The sequence below is a fragment of the Gobio gobio genome, assembly GCF_949357685.1.
Source record: "Gobio gobio genome assembly, chromosome: 22".
NCBI lineage: Eukaryota > Metazoa > Chordata > Actinopteri > Cypriniformes > Gobionidae > Gobio > Gobio gobio.
Genome location: NC_137118.1, coordinates 13730663 through 13749714, shown reverse-complemented (window position 1 = coordinate 13749714; position 19052 = coordinate 13730663).

Genomic DNA, 19052 nt, shown 5'->3' with positions numbered 1-19052 from the left:
GAGGAAATCATCTCCACAGATCTATTCCAGAGATGATGAGCTGATTAAAAACACATTATAATTTAATGAGAACGAGGAATTGAGTAAAAGGGAGGGGTTTCTATCATGAGGGGGAGGGGCCAGTTACAGTAGGTTTTTAGATGGAGTGGATTAATTTGGAGAAAAAGAGAGATGACTTAATTTGGAGAGGACAAAGAATGAGCCTTTTTTTGGTGACAATTACCAACATGAGCCGTCAGCCCCTCCAGAGCACAGTAGGTCAAACAGAACATCCTGTGAGTTAATTAAAGAAGAGCTAGTCTTGATGTAAGCTGGGTAGTCAGAGCATATATGCCCTGTAAAGGTTGGTAAAACATGTCAGTAGAGACAGAGGGCATGCAGAAACAGGCAGAGGGGGATTCATTTTTTCCTCAGACATCTATTCTGACATTTCAGCCTAAACTTTAAGCTCTACAAATTCAAGCCCTTTTATATTATTTATGTTCCACTGTGTGAAATATGCATTACATCTCTTGTGTTTTGGACTTCAGCTATAAAGCATTGATGCTTGGGGTGTCAAGCAGAAGCCTGACCCTCCTCTGGCTGGACTCAGGACATGACCCACGTTGGTTCACGTCTGGAGGGGCAGAAGCTGTTTGTAGGTTGTAGGACAGACAGGAGAGTATCAGACTAGAAAGAGATGACTTATGAATTCTGTATGTCGTGACTTTGTGCTTTAGGCATCGGGCAGCTTGAGTGCATACAGAATAACCTCAGTTACACTGTGTCCTCAACGTCCAGTGTTGGAGAGCGTTACTTTTGAGAGTAAAATGTTGCATTATTCTTGAACAGCAGCGTTACATTTGGCTTGCAGGAGATTGCTATTCAAGTTTGAAGTGATGTTGTTATTCATTCATTTATTTTATTTGTTTGTTTGTTAATATATACAGTAAATGTAATTTTTAGGGAGACTTTTTATTCTGTGTGTAGTGAATGTTTCTTACTTCAAATCTGATAAAATTCTGAAAACTTGGGTCCACAAAAATGTTGGAAATTACACCAAAGTGCAAATAATATTATCCTGAATTTCCAAATGCACGTTATAAGTGACATGCAGAGATGCAGTTTGTCTGGAGCAGCATTTTGTGATTTGATAACCAAACTAAGCCATTGTAAACATTGTGCTTTAATGAATTATTAGTTTTAATCAACTTTTGAACCCCCTCCTCCATTTCCCTCACAAACCCCCAGGGCGTTTCGTAAACCCTGCATTAGCTAAAGCAACTTATGATTCACACAGAGATCATTCTTGCATTCAATCTTGGCCAATTGTTGGCCTAGATAAACATGCACTTTTTTTGCACATATTAGTGTCTGGGCCCGGTTGCATGAAACCTTTTAAAGGGTTAGTTCACCCCAAAATAAAAATTCTGTCATTAATTACTTACCCTCATGTCGTTCGACACCCGTAAGACCTCCATTCATCTTCGGAACACGAAGCGTTATGAATCAGTGAGTCGATTCAGCGGTTTGGATCGCCAAAGTCACGTGATTTCAACAGTTTGGCGGTTTGACTCATTGATTCATAACGCTTCGAAGCGTCATGATGCATTGTTTTAAAATCGGTCATTATTATAAGTCGTTATTTAGGTTTTTTTTGCACACAAAAACTATTCTCGTCGCTTTATAAAGTTATTGTAGAACCACTGTTGTGAGATGGACTTTGTAACGACGTCTTTGGTACCTTTTATGGGTCTTGAGAGTGTACAGTGCATTGTGCCAATGGAGGCCTTTCTGAGATTTCAACAAAAATATCTTAATTTGTGTTCCGAAGATGAACGGGTGTCTTACGGGTGTCGAACGACATGAGGGTAAGTAATTAATGACAGAATTTTCATTTTTGGGTGAACTAACCCTTTCAGTGGTTTGACTTAAGCCTGGAACACACCAAGCCGACGGTCAGCCGTCGGGCAGTTTTCGTGCGTCGGCCAACTAAGTTTTCTCTGTGTGTTCCGCACCGTTGCCTGACGTTGGTCCTCCTCGGCTATTTTCAGCCGATTCAACATGTTGAATTGGCCCTTGTCGGTCAGTCGGGCCATCTGATCATTTTGATTGGCTGTTCAGCTGGCGAACCAGTGCACGAGAAAAAAAAACAGAAGTGATCGTCTGTGGTGAGCGAGATTATGAGGTACTTTGTTTATATCCCTATAGCTCTTCCTGTTTCCGGCTTTGAATAACGAAAACAGACTACTGCCACCAGCTGGTACAGAAAGCTATTTACTCTTACGCAGGCGCAGAACGGACGTGCTACTTGGCCGTCGGATATCGAGTGTCTGCTTGGTGTGTCAGGGCAACTTTGGACCCAGACGCTGCCGATGTTAGCCAACGTGAGCCAACTCAGCAGTCTGCTTTCGTTGCCACTAGTTGGTCGGCGTCGGTTTGGTGTGTTCCTTGCTTTAAAGATGTCTCTGAGGGGGGGAAATCCCTGAGGTAAAGGATTTATTTAAGAGCGTTGCAACAAACGTCTTAACCCCCCCCCCCCCCCCCCCTTACCTATCTGTTTATACTAAGCATTCTGTGACAGTTTCTGGCAAACATGGCAATGGAGAAGCGGTTGCTATTACGACATCTCACGCAATAAACAGAACATAACTGACTTTTAAACAAGTTTAACATTTACTAAACTATACAGCTGTACTACGCTATTTGAGATATGGAGCATATTAAAGGCGGTCTGACAGATGACACAGCGTAATAAAATTCAAGCACATTGTTTTTATGAGTCCAGCTATGACACCGGAGAATGCTCAAAATCCTGCCACGCCACTCACATTGTTTTCTATTAAATTACGTTATATCCAACTTGTAGTTTTTGTACTGTACTCACGCATCAATGCCACTTTCCCTGTTTGGTGTAAACAAGTTTGGTGTACTTGAAACAAGAAATCTAAACCAAACTTCACCAATGACAAAAAAAGATTATTTTTTTTCGAAAGACTGGGAAAAACAACCAAGCCTGCCGCTATAATCAGTCACTCTTGCGCACAAGACGAAACATGAGATAATTAATTCAAGCGCACAGTGGAAGTGATGAAAAAATATGAAAACTTTGGTGTTTATTAAATTGTATTTTTTACAATAAACACTGTCTCACATCATACTTTCAACAGGCTTATTTTGATTGCTAAAAAATCATCCATCATCCATCACGGTTGAGTTCAGCAGATGACTTAAGGGACCTGTTTTGATCCTTTCATTTTTGTTTAGGGCTAAATGGTTACTAAGGACTTTGTTGCAATGCATAACAGAACTCTAGGGAACTCTCAATTTATTAAGGGAAAATACTTAAGCAATACTTACAGTTCTTTAATATAAAAATATAAAAAAAATACTTAAGTTCATTAATGCTGGGTACATGCTACAAGATAGTCGGGGCGATTTTTAACTGATTTTGGACCGATTTCTCCCCTTCCGACAATCCTGTAGTAAAGTCCCGATTATCTTGGTTCTATTATCTTATCAGATTTTCCTGTGCTGTGATTTGTGTTAAGAGTGACTGAATCTGCTCAGAAGAACGTCGGAGCCATCCTGATCTTGAATCGTGTTGTTTGTGGCGAACCCCAAGGACAAACGCGTGCACGCTCTGAAGATTATCATGTGAAACGAAACAATACCCAATAAGAAAGCGAACTGACGGAAGACTCACCTTTAGCTTGCGCTGTAACATGTAAAGTCCATGTTCACATTGTCTTCACCTTTTTCTCTAAACATTTTTCAATTTTTGAACAAATAAGCGGCATTTCTTCTTGCTGGTCAACCGCCTCGCAGTTTTGTTTTGCTCTATCCTCTGTGCTTTCGCGTTTGTCTCCGGAACTGTAATGTAAGTAGCAACAGGATAGAGCAAAACAAAACTTGGTTCTTGCCGAGAACTTGCATATTCTCACCGGAGCGTTCTACGTCATACGCTGGATCGCCAGTCTCTCGTGAACGCGCCTACGACAGTAAGCGGAAGTTAGAGATTACAGTTTGTAAAGTTTTAAAAATGGATATTTACACTTACACAAGCACATCACTTTGTTTCAGAAGCCCTTTATTAACCCCCCAGAGCCGTGTGGAACACTTTTATGATGGATACATGCACTTTTATGGACTTCAAAACAGAAACAGCCATTCACTGCCATTATAAAGCTTGGAAGAGCCAGGACATTTTTTTATATAACTCAGATTGTATTCGTCTGAAAGAACAATGTCATATACACCTACGATGACTTGAGGGTGAGTAAATCACCCTGGTGGCCCTCATCAACAAGTTTTTACTGCATCTGTTCAACTCCTGTGTGAACAGTTCTTAACAGGTACGTCATATCTGTTCTCTTGGGATTGAACCCATGACATGGCTATTGGTAGCACTTAGCGCTACCAGTTGAGCTACAGTAATTTTATCCTGCAGTCCTGCACATCACATAGCCTATGGCTCATGTTATCTACACAGCAATTACCACTGAGTAAACAGGAAAAATACAGCATGTCCTAACATGTCTTCACTTGCATATCAAAGTGGTTAGGATTCAAATTAGTCAGCTTACTTCTTTTTGAGTTCTCTCTCTCTTCTCTCATTCTCAGAGATATGTTTAATGTCTGTGTACATGCTCCCAGCCACGTTTCACCTCTTTCCCTGCCGTGCTGTTTACTCCTCCAGCAGATGCTTGTTTTCTACATTCTAGGCTATCTGCCATCGGGTTGTTTAGTGGGATTACATCTGTGTGGATCTGCGGTGGGGCTCTCGTCAAACCGACATGGCCAAAAGTGATAGAGCTCTGCTTTAATGTCTATCATGCTCATTTTTTACCCACGCACCAAACGCAGAGAAGACAGCCGGCAAAGAAACAGCATATTAAGCCTCTTAATGATACAGTGGTCTAAGGAAATTGTTTGTCAAAAAGAAGAAAAAAGGAAAGGAAGAGAAAATTGCTTTTGAATCAATAACACAGATTTGAGTGGATTAGCGCAAACGGTGTCTATTTGCACATTTCTCTAGGTTTGGTATCGTTTTAAGCTGCTTTTTTCCGTTAGGATTAATTCTGCCCCTTGGAACGCTATTAATTTATGATCGCAGTGCACGTCTGTAATTAGTTGTTAACAATTGGCTCTTTCTACAAATCCTCAGCTGTTGATACGTTGTTACCCTGTTGTCTTTTGCAAATACATCACACCTACTTTTGCAGATTATCAAGTTTGCGGACGTGTTTTCGTCTGAATCGCACGCCTCTCGCAGTCTCATTTGCCAGCTTATCACATACACACTCTCAGAAGTAGCTGAATGTCAATCCAGACCAGCTTTGAAGATATCCCATTTCACTGGCGGAACATCCTGATAAAATACGAATTCACCGGCTCCAACTTTGCAGCATATGTTTATCTCTGACTTTAATATACGGTACATGTGCCTATTTGTTCCCAGGTGTGTGTGTTATTTCACAGGCTACCTCATGTACATTGTATGAACCGTTGGATGTTTGCATTAATATTCACAAATGCGCTCTGAGGAGTTATTGTCTTCTGGCTTGGAACAAAGAAAACATTTCCCCAGCAGCCCGAGTGCAGTTTTCCGAGCCGTGGAGAGTGGAAAAACAAAAAAAGCACGACTGGCCCTATTTGCAGAGTAAATGCAGGAATCCACGGTTTTTGAAAGGAGAGAGGAAGAGGGAGTCAGAGGGTAGAAACACGAAGTCTTCTGCTTTGATGTAATGTGCTCTGTGTTTACATGATCTGTACCTCTTTGATGTTGTAACGGAAAGTGTCGGGAGTGCAGTGTCAGGGTATTATCTGCCGCCGAAGGCATTACCTTCACCTCGCCGTGAGCAGCACCTTAAGAGAAAGGGTATCCTGAACACAAAATTTCCCCTGAACTGTGTCCACACATTGTATTCACATTAAAATTTGATTCAGATATGTTGGGCTATCTTGAGCCGTGGTTTAGCAGTGAGTGCACACATTGGCTGCGTTCACACAGTTGGTCTTCGGGATTCAAAACTAGTGCGACTCTCAAATACAATATCCATCTGTATGAACTAATAACTAGTTAAGCCATTTTCTATTGTCAAGATAAGCATGAATATAACCTGTAATCAATAACACACACAGTTTCTGCCAATCTCATGTTAATCTTAAGTACCTGTAGAGTAGTATTGCGTTCTTCATATTTCTGAAGAGTCTTTAGTTTTATCATGATTAAAAACAGATATGCTGTACCGATTCTTTCCGAAAACAGCCGAGCTTGTGTGCAGTGGGCGGTGCTAAAGAGTCACAAGCACACGCACACACGGTTTGGGGTTTGTTTTGCTATCTAAGTGAGGACATTCCATAGTCGTAATGGTTTTTATTCTGTACAAACTGTACAATCTAAACCTTCCCATCACAGGAAACATTATGCATTTTTACATTTTTAATAAAACATTGTTTAGTATGTTTTTAAAGATATTTTAAATTAGCCTAGAAATCTAGACGCACCCAGCGGCAGCAAATCTAATTTGCCGCATGTGTAGTTTAGCAACTCTCTGTAGACCTGCCAGCTGGAAAACCCAAACTCTGGTCAGGCCAATCACATCGTGTATAGAGTCGGTGGGCGGGCTTAACATAATGACGGCACGTCATGGCAGAGTTGCAGAGGTTCTGCGTGCTACTCGTAAACAAAGAAGCTGACGAACAGCTGTCTTTCGAATCGGCTTTGGCCGCGACTCTGGAAGACTTTGAGTTAAGCTTTTCTTTGATAAAAGAACAAAGAACGGCAGTGAAGTCATTCTTAAAAAAGATGTGTTCGGAGTTTTGCCGCCCGGATACGGCGAAAGTCTATCAACTAGCGTTAGTTCCGCTTCACCTTCTTCTTTGCTCTGGTTGGTTGTGGCGCTCATGGCGCTATCCAATTGCGTGCAGAGGGAATTTGAAAGACAACCGTTTATCCCGCCCCTCGGATTGAGCCCTTTCAATGGTGCGTTTCCAGACCCAACATCTTGATGTGGGTCTGGCTTGTCAGGCTAATTTTAAATATGAGGACATATGAAAGGTCCTCATATTTCATGTTTACATCATAATACCAGTGTAATAGGCTACCTGTGTCATTATACAAATTTGTGTCCTCATAAATCACAAAAACAAAGTGTCACACACACACAATACATCATCGCATTATCCCTGGATATCTTTCGATTCACTATACGTTAATGTTGTTTACATTAAATGCACTTACGTGCCGATTGCCAACAAAACACAGACATTTGATGCAGTTTAATTCTCTGGCTATCACCAGACTAAGCTCAATTTAAAATTGAACATTGTTCTGTGGAGTTTGCTATGTATTTCCTACTGCATAATTCAAATAACTCTGTACACAATTGGATAGTCCTTCAACCAATCAGACCACAAGAGGCGTGATCAATGGGCAACGACCCATTGCTTCTCTATCCGTCATCGTGTTAAACCCGCCAATAGCACTCCAGGTAGATAAGCCAGTCTGTGATTGGTTCCCGCAAAAGTGTAACAGAAGCAGTGGAAATTAATGTAGGGGCTTCCAGACTGAGTTTCAGGGCGAAATCAAATCGCCAGCAGATCAGGCTGGGTTTTCCCAGTCTAGCAGCTCACCGCCTGCGGTTTTGACTCATGAACAAACAAACACACTTGCAGAACTCTGTTGCTACTGCATCCACTGTTTCCTTAATGCTGGGTTATTTGCGAAGCCGAACAAGGTTATCTTTCCCTCAAAAACACACTTCTTTAGTGACATTGTTGATTTTGTGGTCTAAAAACAAAATGAATAAAGCTTGTTGATGGACGTGCTCTTGCTCTCACTCTGGTCAATGTGCGCACGTCGAGAAGTGCCCATACAAGGAATTCCACACTTTATGACGTCATACAGGGCCATACTCACATTTTTTTTTTCGAAACTTAATCGAATTCTGAAGGAGTGTATTTATACTCCATCATGCGTCCAACTACTTTGCTGTAGTCCTTAGAAATTGATTTCCATAAAAGCAGATATCTCCCTTTGCTTTAAACTTTGAACGTTGTAACTTTGCAGATGTTGTTTATGCTCAAACAGCAACATTACACACTAGCTAAAGTTAGAAAAGTGAAATCGTGGTTTACCACCCCTTTAACTAAATACCGAACATAGTCTTATCACAATTGACGTGATATTAATTAATAGGCAAGTCTAATTGAGGTGTTCATCTGTCAAATTTTAATTAAGCAACAGTGGCTTTGAATGCTTTAGAGCAAAACACAAAACTCATCCTGCTGTTTAAATGCAGCCATTGAGCCTTGGCACTTATACGGGAAATGTGAGTTTGAATCTGGTCAGGAACATTTCCTCATTTTGTTCTTCCTCTTCATTCTTTTACTCCTCAGCTGTGTTGTGCATGTAGATATCATACTGGGGAAAAATATTTTTTAATGAGTTTTTAATTGTTGTTTTTTTCCCTTGTTTTCTGGTAAAATAAAATATATCCCAAAATCCTTGAAACAAGATGCATTTACTTGAGAAGCAACAATGCATATTAGATTAGATTAGATTAGATTAGATTCAACTTTATTGTCATTACACAAGTACAAGTACAAGGCAACGAAATGCAGTTTAGGTCTAACCAGAAGTGCAATAGCAGCAAGTGCAGGATATACAATGGTTGCGTAAGTGCAGGACATAAAAATGTTCTGAATATATATAAATATGTATAAGTAGAGAGATGGTTATTACTATAAGTAGAACTGAATTTACAGATGAATATATACAGTGAATAAATATACGGATGGCTATTACTATAAACAGAATTTACAGGTGCACTGTAAAAACGAACAAGTTCATTCAACTTAAAATAATTTGTAACCTGGCTGCCTTGAAATTTTGTGTTAAGCTAGCTAAGAAACTTAAGTTGTTTGCACATATATTGGAGTTCCTTAAACTTAAAATTAATCGTTGGGATAACAAAGATGAAGCTGACAAAATAGTCTGAGCAACTTTAATTTAAAAGTTTAATGAAAAAGTTTATTAGTTACTCCAACAAGACATTAAAAGTTCAATAAACTTAAATCCCAGTTGAGGCAACATACAATGAGTTACACCAACAAACTTTTTCTGCCATCTTAAGTTGTTTAAACTAAGTATCTTGTTGAGTCAATTTATAATTAATAGTTGTGCCAACAATGTAAAAATTGGCTTAACTACGCATTTTGTTGAATCAACTCATTTTTTTAAGGCAGCCAGGTTACTTTTTCAAGAATAGTTAGTTGTAGTTGGAATGTTAAGTTCATGCAACAGACTGAACTGCGAAATTTGCCCACACAACTCAAGTTTCTGTTTTCTAATACTACTACATAAAAATGATTCATTGACATAGAAGACTTTGCTGAATAATAGCAGAATGCTATTTTACTTTTTTATTTTCATTTAAAAATCGACAAAATAGATACAAAATTACATTTCATATTCACATTTCTCTTGTTGTGAAATATAAAAGCCTAAAGTGCTGTAGTTAAATTGCATTTTTTTTTAACTGCTGAAAATTGCCATTTCATAACGTTACATGAACATTTACCTAAAAAAAGTATGCAAATGAGCTTCAGTATACAAAAGAACTGTAAATATAGAAATAAAAAAATCTTCCTTAACGTAGAACAGCTTACTGCCTTAAAGGGATAGTTCACCCAAAAATGAAAATGTGATGGGGGTTTTTTTCTGCTTACCCCAAGGCCATTCAAGACGTAGGTGTCTTTGTTTCTTTAGGAGAACACAAATTAAGATTTTTAACTCCAACCGTTGCAGTATCCAGTTGTATAATGCATGTCAATGGTGTCAGTAGAGTATAAGAGCTATGAGAGTAAAAAACACATAGACATACGAATCCATATTAAACCCTGCGACTCGTGATGACACATTGATATCTTAAGACACGAAACCATCGGTTCCTGTGAGAAACCGAACGTTATTTGTTATTATTTTACCTCTGATGAGATGAATGTCTGGTCTGGTCTGAAGAGCACCATTACTTCCAGCGAATAAGGTCAAAATACTGCCGTGATCATAGATATATATATATATATATATATATATATATAGATTCCTCATTAGTGCCTGCGTGGAGCGGTCGAATGAAGAATCTATGTATATATAACTATGATCACGCAGTATTTTGACCTTATTCGCTGGAAGTAATGGTGCTCTTCAGACCAGACCAGACATTCATCTCATCAGAGGTAAAATAATAGCATAAATACTGCTCGGTGTTTTGTGTCTTAAGACATGTGTCGTCACAAGTCGCAGGGTTTAATACGGATTTGTATGTCTATGTGTTTTACTCTCATAGTTGTCATACTCTAAACAGGCCCCAGTGACATGCATTATACAACTGGATACTGCAACGGTTGGTGTTAAAAAAAAAAATCTTCATTTGTGTTCTTCTGAAGAAACAAACACACCTACATCTTGGATGGCCTGGGGGTAAGCAGAAAAACCTCATTTTCATTTTTGGGTGAACTATCCCTTTAAAAGAGATGTAGTTAAATTGAAATGTTTTGATAACAGTAAGCAGCTGGAAATTGATATTACATAACATGTACATTTACATTTATCTTAAAAAATATGCAATATGCAAACTAGTTATAGTAGATAAAAGAATTGTAAATATAGAAATATAAAATTTCAGAAGATTTTAGAAATATAAAAATAGAAATATAGAACAGCTTACTGCCTTAAGTGCTTTAGTTAAATTGCAGATTAACAAAACAGTCATTCTACTAACATTTTTAGAACATCTGCAATTAAACTTTTTTTTTCTGTAACTTGCCCTACACTTTGCTTTGAAGCAGCTTGTTGCGGAGTCCATGAATCTTTGCAGAACAGCTGCCACTGCCGACGCCCATGAAAACTTTCTGGACCATCTCAAATGTGTACCTTAGTCCCTTGGGATAGTCTATATTAAGGCAGTACAAAAGACCAACGAGAGTAGAAAAGGCATCTGACACATCTCCTAGATCACGTATGACGATGCTCCCTTCCAGCACAACTGCAATGTCGGCTATCTCCTTTGCCAGTAGTGCTTGGCTGCTTCTGCCTTCCTCAGTCGAGAAGATGAGAAGACCAACATCAACTTCTTTTATTGCCTCTTGTTCGGAACCTGAAGTCTAAAGAACATAATGAAGTATTTAGTAATTAAATTATGACATGGGGCTGAGTAAATTATCAGCAAAAGTTTATTTAAAAGTCAACTAATCCTTTAATGTTATGAAGTGACGAGAATACTTTGTGGGCAAAAAAAACTAAACTTTCAGTAATTTCTTATTCCGATTTTATCAAAATATCTTAATTTGTGTTCTGAAGATGAGCGAAGGTCTTACAGGTTTACAAACAGTAAAGATTTTTATTTGAAATCATGGTCCTTGGTGATTCATTTCATTCAAAACAATGGCTACTGTCATATTAGGTATTAGTTTTGTTTTATCTGTATGCGTTTTTTTTTTATTACTCTGAAGTGACGGTAGCTGGTATCACCTAGGACCACTGTTCAAAAAATACCTACTTCTTTGATGACCTGTAGCTGAGTAAGTTAATAGCAAATTTACTAAAACCTTTAAAGGGTTAGTTCACCAAAAAATGAAAATTCTGTCATTAATGACTTAATGACATGACCCTCATGTCGTTCGACACCCGTAAGACATCTTCTTAGAACCAGTTTCTACTTCCAGAAGTTCATCTTCTGAACACAAATGAAGATATTTTAGTGTAAATCCGATGGCTCAGAAAGGCCTCCATTGGCACAATGTACATTACACGCTCAAGACCCATAAAAGGTACTAAAGACGTCGTTACAAAGTCCATCTCACTACAGTGGTTCTACAATAACTTTATGAAGCGATGAGATTTAGTTTCTGTGCGCAAAACAACCCCCTAAATAACGACTTGTATAGTGATGATCGATTTCAAAACACTACATCATGAAGCTTCGATGCGTTATGAATCCTTCGAAGCTTCATGATGTAATGTTTTGAAAGTTATTGTAGAACCACTGTAGTGAGATGGACTTTGTAACATCTTTACTAGCTTTAATGGGTCTTGAGATTGCAAATTACATTGTGCCAATGGAGGCCTCACTGAGCCATCAAATTTCAACTCAAATATCTTTATTTGTGTTCTGAAGATAAACAGAGGTCTTACGGGTGTGGAATGATATGAGGGTCATTAATAATAGAATTTAAATTTTTGGGTGAACTAACCCTTTGATAAATGTTTTTTTTTTTACTGTGACAACAGTTAAAAATGTCATAAACTCAATCAATTCACGCACCTCACAGACACGGATGAAACTGTTGGGATCCTCATTTAGGTAATATAAATGCTGCGTTGATTGGCAGAAGAAAATGTGCAGAACTTGCAGATCCGGTTCATGTGACTTACAAGACAGGTTGCTCCGTAGTACTCAGTACAGCCACCAACTCTGAAGAAAAAGAAAATCAAAGTCAGTCTGACATCTCCATACTTTTGAGTTTGTACATTACAGCTGGAGGTGTAATATTGTAGAAATGTGTAATATTGATTTATAAAACAGTTCAACATACAAAACATTAATGTGTACCTTGAATGCAATGCAAGTCGCTTTGGATAAAATGCGCCTGCCAAATGCATAAATGTAAATGTAACATTATTATGTTAGATGCATGTGATCATGTGTTGGAGATTAAGATTTTGTAAATTAAGTGGTAACGTTTAAAAGTAACATTTTTAATTAAGGTCCGTTCACACAGAACTTGTTTTTCAGGTTTGAAAGAGGCGCCCTGCAAAACGCTTAACGTGGCTTAATGTACAGTGTTATTAAAAAGACCAAACTCAGGAAATATAATAATAATGAAGTATACTATGTTCAAAAAATCAGAAGAGACCGGAATATGAACGCAGCGCATTTAATTACACGTTAAGCGTTTTCCTCCCATAGAAACCCATTATAAAAAAACGCTTAACATGTAATTGAATGTGTTGTGTTCATATTCCGGGCTCATCTGATTTTTTGCACATAGTATGCTTCATTATTCGCGTTTTAGAATTTCCCCACTGCACTGCCTTTTTTGGTTGACTTATTTTTTTTTTTCCTTTAGAAAATAGCAGTGTGCTCAGTTTTTGAAGGGTGCGTCTCAATCAGTTCCCTGGTTCAGTAGTCAGGGCACTGATCAGGACATAAGTCAATGGGCTGATCCCTGATCAGTGCCCTGACTACTGAACTAGGAAGCTGATTGAGGCAGCCTTAATGTCTCTAGGCAACCGCTGTCCTGTCAGTCTAATCAAGGTAATGGTCACCACAACGCAAGACCCGCCTTTCCATTCATTTCATTGGAACTTCAGCACTCAGAGCGCTCCTTCTAGCGCGAAGCTCTAGGCGCGCAAAAGCAGCGCGCATTACGCTCTCTGCAAACCGACATCTATTCAAAAAAGGCTCTCGCTGCAAAAACGCGTTCTGTGTGTTCTGCCTCGGCGCTCGTCGATATCAAAAATGACTGAGATGGCCAATCAAATCAAAGCAGGCGGGGTTTTCGTTCTCTTGTCTCGTGCAGCCTTCACACAGACAAAGCACTTAAATATATCACTTAATGCCATGACTCTATTCTTTCCGGTGAAATCACTAAACAAAATGCCTACAAACGTGTCCATGCTCTTAATATACATTCATTGAACATCTTTGATTTTAATGAAGAAAAAAAATTTGAGGGCGGATTAGAATCTTCAACCTTTGACACTATGAGCACTACCACAATACCACTAGACCACTACGGAATTCATGTAAAATGAGAATATAATAAGTTAAGTGAATTAATTCTTAATTTGTTGACACAATTTAATTATCGTAGAACGAGTTGTACATTCGTGGCCACTATAACTTAGTGTTTTTCACATGACATGCAGACAAAAATATATTTATTGCGGCCACCAACAACCCTGTGTAATATGTATCTAGTTTACACTCAATTTAGCAAGCATTTTCATAAAATAAGAGAGTTAGAAGTTCGTTCTTACCTCAGAAACTCTTGATCCAAAATGGCAGTTTCTGGCGCGTGCTGTGGAGGGCTTGTAGGAGAGATCGGCGGGGTTTCCCGATGTATTTATGCAGGGGCCGCTCATACAACTAAGAAATCTATGTTGGCGGAACTACTCTGATTAAACGGAGTAGTTGGGCACTGGTAAACTTAATATCTTAAGTGTACTCAACATTTTAGTTGAACTGACTTATGAAAATTAGTTGAGGTAGCAAAAGCCTCAAATCCTTTTTTACAGTGTGAATATGTACTAGAATATAATATACAGATGGCTATTACTATAAACAGAATTTACAGGTGAATATGTACTAGAATATAATATACAGATGGCTATTACTATAAACAGAATTTACAGGTGAATATGTACTATGAATATAATATACAGATGGCTATTACTATAAACAGAATTTACAGGTGACTATGTACTATGAATAAATATACAGACGGTTATTACTTGAACAGAATTTTACAGTTAGAGGTATACTGTAAAATACAATAATATGTTAGGCTAATATGAGGAATATAGCAGTGGATTAAGTTAGTACAATAAATTATGGACAGAGCTATCCGAAAGAAAGTGTAAAAGTGCAGTGGAAAGTGGTTGCATATTCCAGTTAGAAGTACGGTGCAAAATGCAAATGTAAACATTGTTACTGTAAATACAGTCGGCAGTGCAGATGAGCATAATCCAGTTACGGTATGGTGGTGCAGAATGCATAAGTAAACAGTTGTTACTGTAATAAACAGTCGGTAGTGCAAATAACAAAGTGAAGGCAGATGTGAGGTAGGAGAGTTCGCAGTTTATGAGGGAAGTGGATCAACGGGGGTTTGAGTTCAGTAAAGAGACAGCTCTGGGGAAAAAACTGTTCTTTAGTCTGCTGGTCCTGGTCCGGTGGATCCTGAAACGCCTGCCGGAGGGCAGGAGAGAAAACAGTCTGTGGGCTGGGTGAGAGGAGTCCTTGAGGATGCTGCGAGCTCGATGCAGACAGCGTTTCCTCTGGATGTGTTCGATGGCAGGCAGTGGAGTCCCTGTGATGCGCTGGGCAGTTTTCACCACCCGCTGCAGTGCCTTGCGCTCCGCAACAGAGCAGCTCCCATACCATACTGCCACACAGTTGGTCAGGATGCTTTCTATTGCGCAGTGGTAGAAGTTCACCAGGATAGCCGAGGAGAGCTGATTCTTCCTCAGTGTCCTCAGGAAGAAGAGGCGCTGGTGAGCCTTCTTGACCAGGCTGGAGGTGTTGGTCGTCCACGACATGTCCGCCGAGATGTGGGTCCCCAGGAACTTGAAACTGGAGACACGCTCAACAGCCATTCCATTGATGTGGATGGTGTCGTGTGTGCCTCTTGACTCCTTCCTGAAGTCCACGATGAGCTCCTTCGTTTTGGTGGTGTTGAGGAGCAGGTTATTATCAGCGCACCATGTGGCCAGGTGCTGGATCTCCTCCCTGTAGGCAGTCTCATCGTTGTTGCTGATGAGACCAATCACCGTAGTGTCGTCCGCAAACTTGACGATGGAATTAGTTCCATACACAGGCTTGCAGTCGGAGGTGAAGAGGGAGTAGAGAAACGGACTTAGCACACAGCCCTGTGGTACACCAGTGTTAAGAGTGATGGATGTGGAGCAGGTGGATCCTGATCGAACATTCTGGGGTCTGTCAGTTAGGAAGTCCAAAATCCAGTTGCACATTGAAGTGTTGATGCCCAGGTCTCCAAGTTTGGCAATTAACTTGGATGGGATGACAGTGTTGAATGCTGAGCTGAAGTCAACAAACAGCATGCGTGCATAAGTGTTTTTACTGTCCAGATGGGTGAGCACAGAGTGCAGTGCCATGGAAACGGCATCCTCTGTGCTCCTATTGCTGCGGTAGGCAAACTGGTGTGAGTCCAATGTGGATGGTATAGAGTCTTTTAGGTGTTCCAGGACCAGCCGCTCAAAGCACTTCATAATGATGGGTGTGAGTGCTACAGGGCGGTAGTCATTAGGGCACCTCGGGCTGGAGTGTTTCGGCACTGGCACAATGGAAGTGCGTTTAAAGCATGATGGTACAGCTGCTTGGGCGAGAGACAGGTTGAAAATGTCTGTAAAAACCCCAGCGAGCTGCTCCGCACATGCCCTGAGCACACGTCCAGGGATGTTGTCTGGTCCAGCAGCCTTGTGCGCGCTGATCCGGCTCAGTGCCTTGCAGACATCTGTGGAGGAGAGTGTGATTGGTGGGTGGTCAGCTGAGGGTTTGAGCTTGGTGGCAGTTTCTCTGTTGTCTCTTTCAAAACGAGCATAAAAGTAATTTAGCTCATTCAGGAAGTTGACATCAGTGGCTGCGGGGGTGGAGTGGGGGGGTTTGTAGTCACTGATGGCCTGGATGCCCTGCCACATGCGTCGAGGGTCAGAGTTGGAAAAGTGACCCTCAATCTTAAGCTTGTAGCAGTGCTTGGCCTTTTTGATGCCCCTCTTCAGGTTTGCCCTGGATGCGCTGTAGGCTTGTGCATCTCCTGATCTGAAGGCAGTGTTGCGTGACTTCAACAGGAGTCGTACTTCCCTGTTCATCCAAGGCTTCTGATTTGGGTATGTGGTGATCTGTTTCTGGGTTGTAACACTGTTGATGGTGGTATTGATATGATCCAATACTGAGGAGGTGAAGGAGTCAATGTCCGTGTGAGCGCCACTGGTGGCTTGAGAAGCAAACATACTCCAGTCTGTGTTTAGAAACCTTTCCTGGAGTGTGGAGTCTGCCCCCGCAGGCCACACCTTGATGGTTTTCATTGATGGCTTCACGCGGTTGATGAGGGGTGAATATTTGGGTCTGAGAAACAAAGAGAGGTGGTCTGACTGTCCCAGGTGGGGGAGGGGTGTCGCAACGTAAGCTCCGGCCATGTTTGTGTAGACATGGTCTAAGGTTTTGTTTCCTCTGGTGTGGCAGGAAACATGCTGGTGAAACTTGGGTAGCACTGACTTTAAGTTTGAGTGATTAAAGTCACCTGCAACAATAAACGCAGCTTCCGGGTGATCAGTCTGTTGTTTACTGATGGCTGCGTGAAGTTCTTTCATAGCAAGCTTGGCATCAGCATCGGGTGGAATATAGGCTGCTGTGATAATGGTGGAGGTGAACTCCCGGGGTAGATAAAACGGTCTACATTTAACCATGAGAAACGTCTCGGTTACGACTGTAACCTTAGTTCCCTGAATAGGGAACGAGACGCTGCGTCACCGCTTTGGGAACGCCCCTGCGTGATTGCGTCGTGAAGCACGTATGTCATCAGTCCAATAGAGAGACGGAACGTCATAGGCGGGTGACGTCATAGACCCGGAAGCTATAAAGCACACCGGCAAACACACGCCGTTAGCTTCTGAAGAAGGCCTGAAACAAGGCGCTTGCGGGCATGCGAGGAGTATGGCCGGGTGACGCAGCGTCTCGTTCCCTATTCAGGGAACTAAGGTTACAGTCGTAACCGAGACGTTCCCCTTCAAGGGAACTCGAGCTGCGTCACCGCTTTGGGAACGAGAATACCCACGTCCCCATGCGAGTCTGGATGCCCGCCTGTGCAAGCTACGAGGCGAGTACCCGAGACCCCGGAGTAGTATTAACGTCTAGCTCATAGAACCTGACAAAAGTATGCGGCGAGGACCACCCCGCCGCATCACACACTTCCTGCAGGGAGGCCCCTGCCAAGAGAGCTTGGGAAGCAGCCATACTCCTAGTGGAGTGGGACCGAACAGCCAAAGGAGAAGGCTGTCCGGCCGCCCCATAAGCCAGTGAGATAGCCTCGACTACCCACTTGCTCATCCTCTGCTTTGACACCGGACCCCCACGGGATGGAGGTCCGTAGCAAACAAACAACTGATCAGTTTTTCTCCACAGGGCAGCTCTGTGGATATAGGCGTCTAAGGCGCGAACTGGACAAAGCAGATTTAACTTTTCCTGGTCTGACGTCACAAAGGGAGGAGGACAGAAGGCCTGGAGCACAATAGGTCTCACAGGATTAGTGAGGACCTTAGGAATATACCCGGGCCTCGGAGAGAGAAAGGCCTTAGCCATACCCGGGGCAAACTCCAAGCACGAGGGTGCGACAGAGAGGGCTTGCAAGTCCCCAATTCTTTTAAGAGAAGAAATAGCAAGAAGAAAAATAGTTTTGAAAGTGAGAAATTTCTCAGGAACTTCCTCGAGCGGCTCGAAGGGAGCCTCGGAAAGGCCTCGAAGGACGATGGATAAGTCCCAGGCCGGCACCCTGGTGCGTGTCACAGGTCTCAGCCTCAAGGTTCCACGGAGGAAACGAGTTACTAGAGGGTGTCGCCCTAATGAAACACCACTCAAAGGAGTGTGGTAAGCAGCTATGGCCGCCACGTACACCTTTAGTGTGGAGGGGGCTAACCCAGCAGAGAATCTCTCCTGCAGGAACTCCAGCACCACGCTCGCAGGGCAGTTAACTGGATCCCGCAGGCGATCTCGACACCATAAGGTGAAGAGTCTCCACTTCAGGTAGTAAAGTTTCCTCGTAGAAGGAGCTCTGGAGTGTAGAATGGTCTCAACAACCTCAGTTGAGAGACCGGAACTTATGAGCTGGGTCCCCTCAGAGGCCAAGCCCACAGTTTCCACAACTCCGGGCGGGGGTGAACAAAAACTCCGCCCGCCTGAGAGAGAAGGTCCCTCCGGAACGGAATCTCCAGGGGAGAGCCGTCGAGGAGAGACACCAGATCCGAGAACCATACCCGGCCCGGCCAGAACGGGGCTACTAGAAGGAGACGGGCCCCGTCCCGGCGCACTCTCTCTAGAACTCCCGGAAGCAGAGCGATCGGGGGGAAAGCGTACAGGGGCAGCCTCGGCCACTCCTGTACCATCGCATCCAGTCCGAGAGGAGCTGGAGGCGACAGGGAGAACCACAGATGACAATGAGAGTTCTCGTGAGTGGCGAACAGGTCCACTTGGGCCCTGCCAAACTTCTCCCAAAGGAGCTCCACCACATCGGTGTGGAGTCTCCACTCCCCGGGCCTTGGCCCCTGCCTC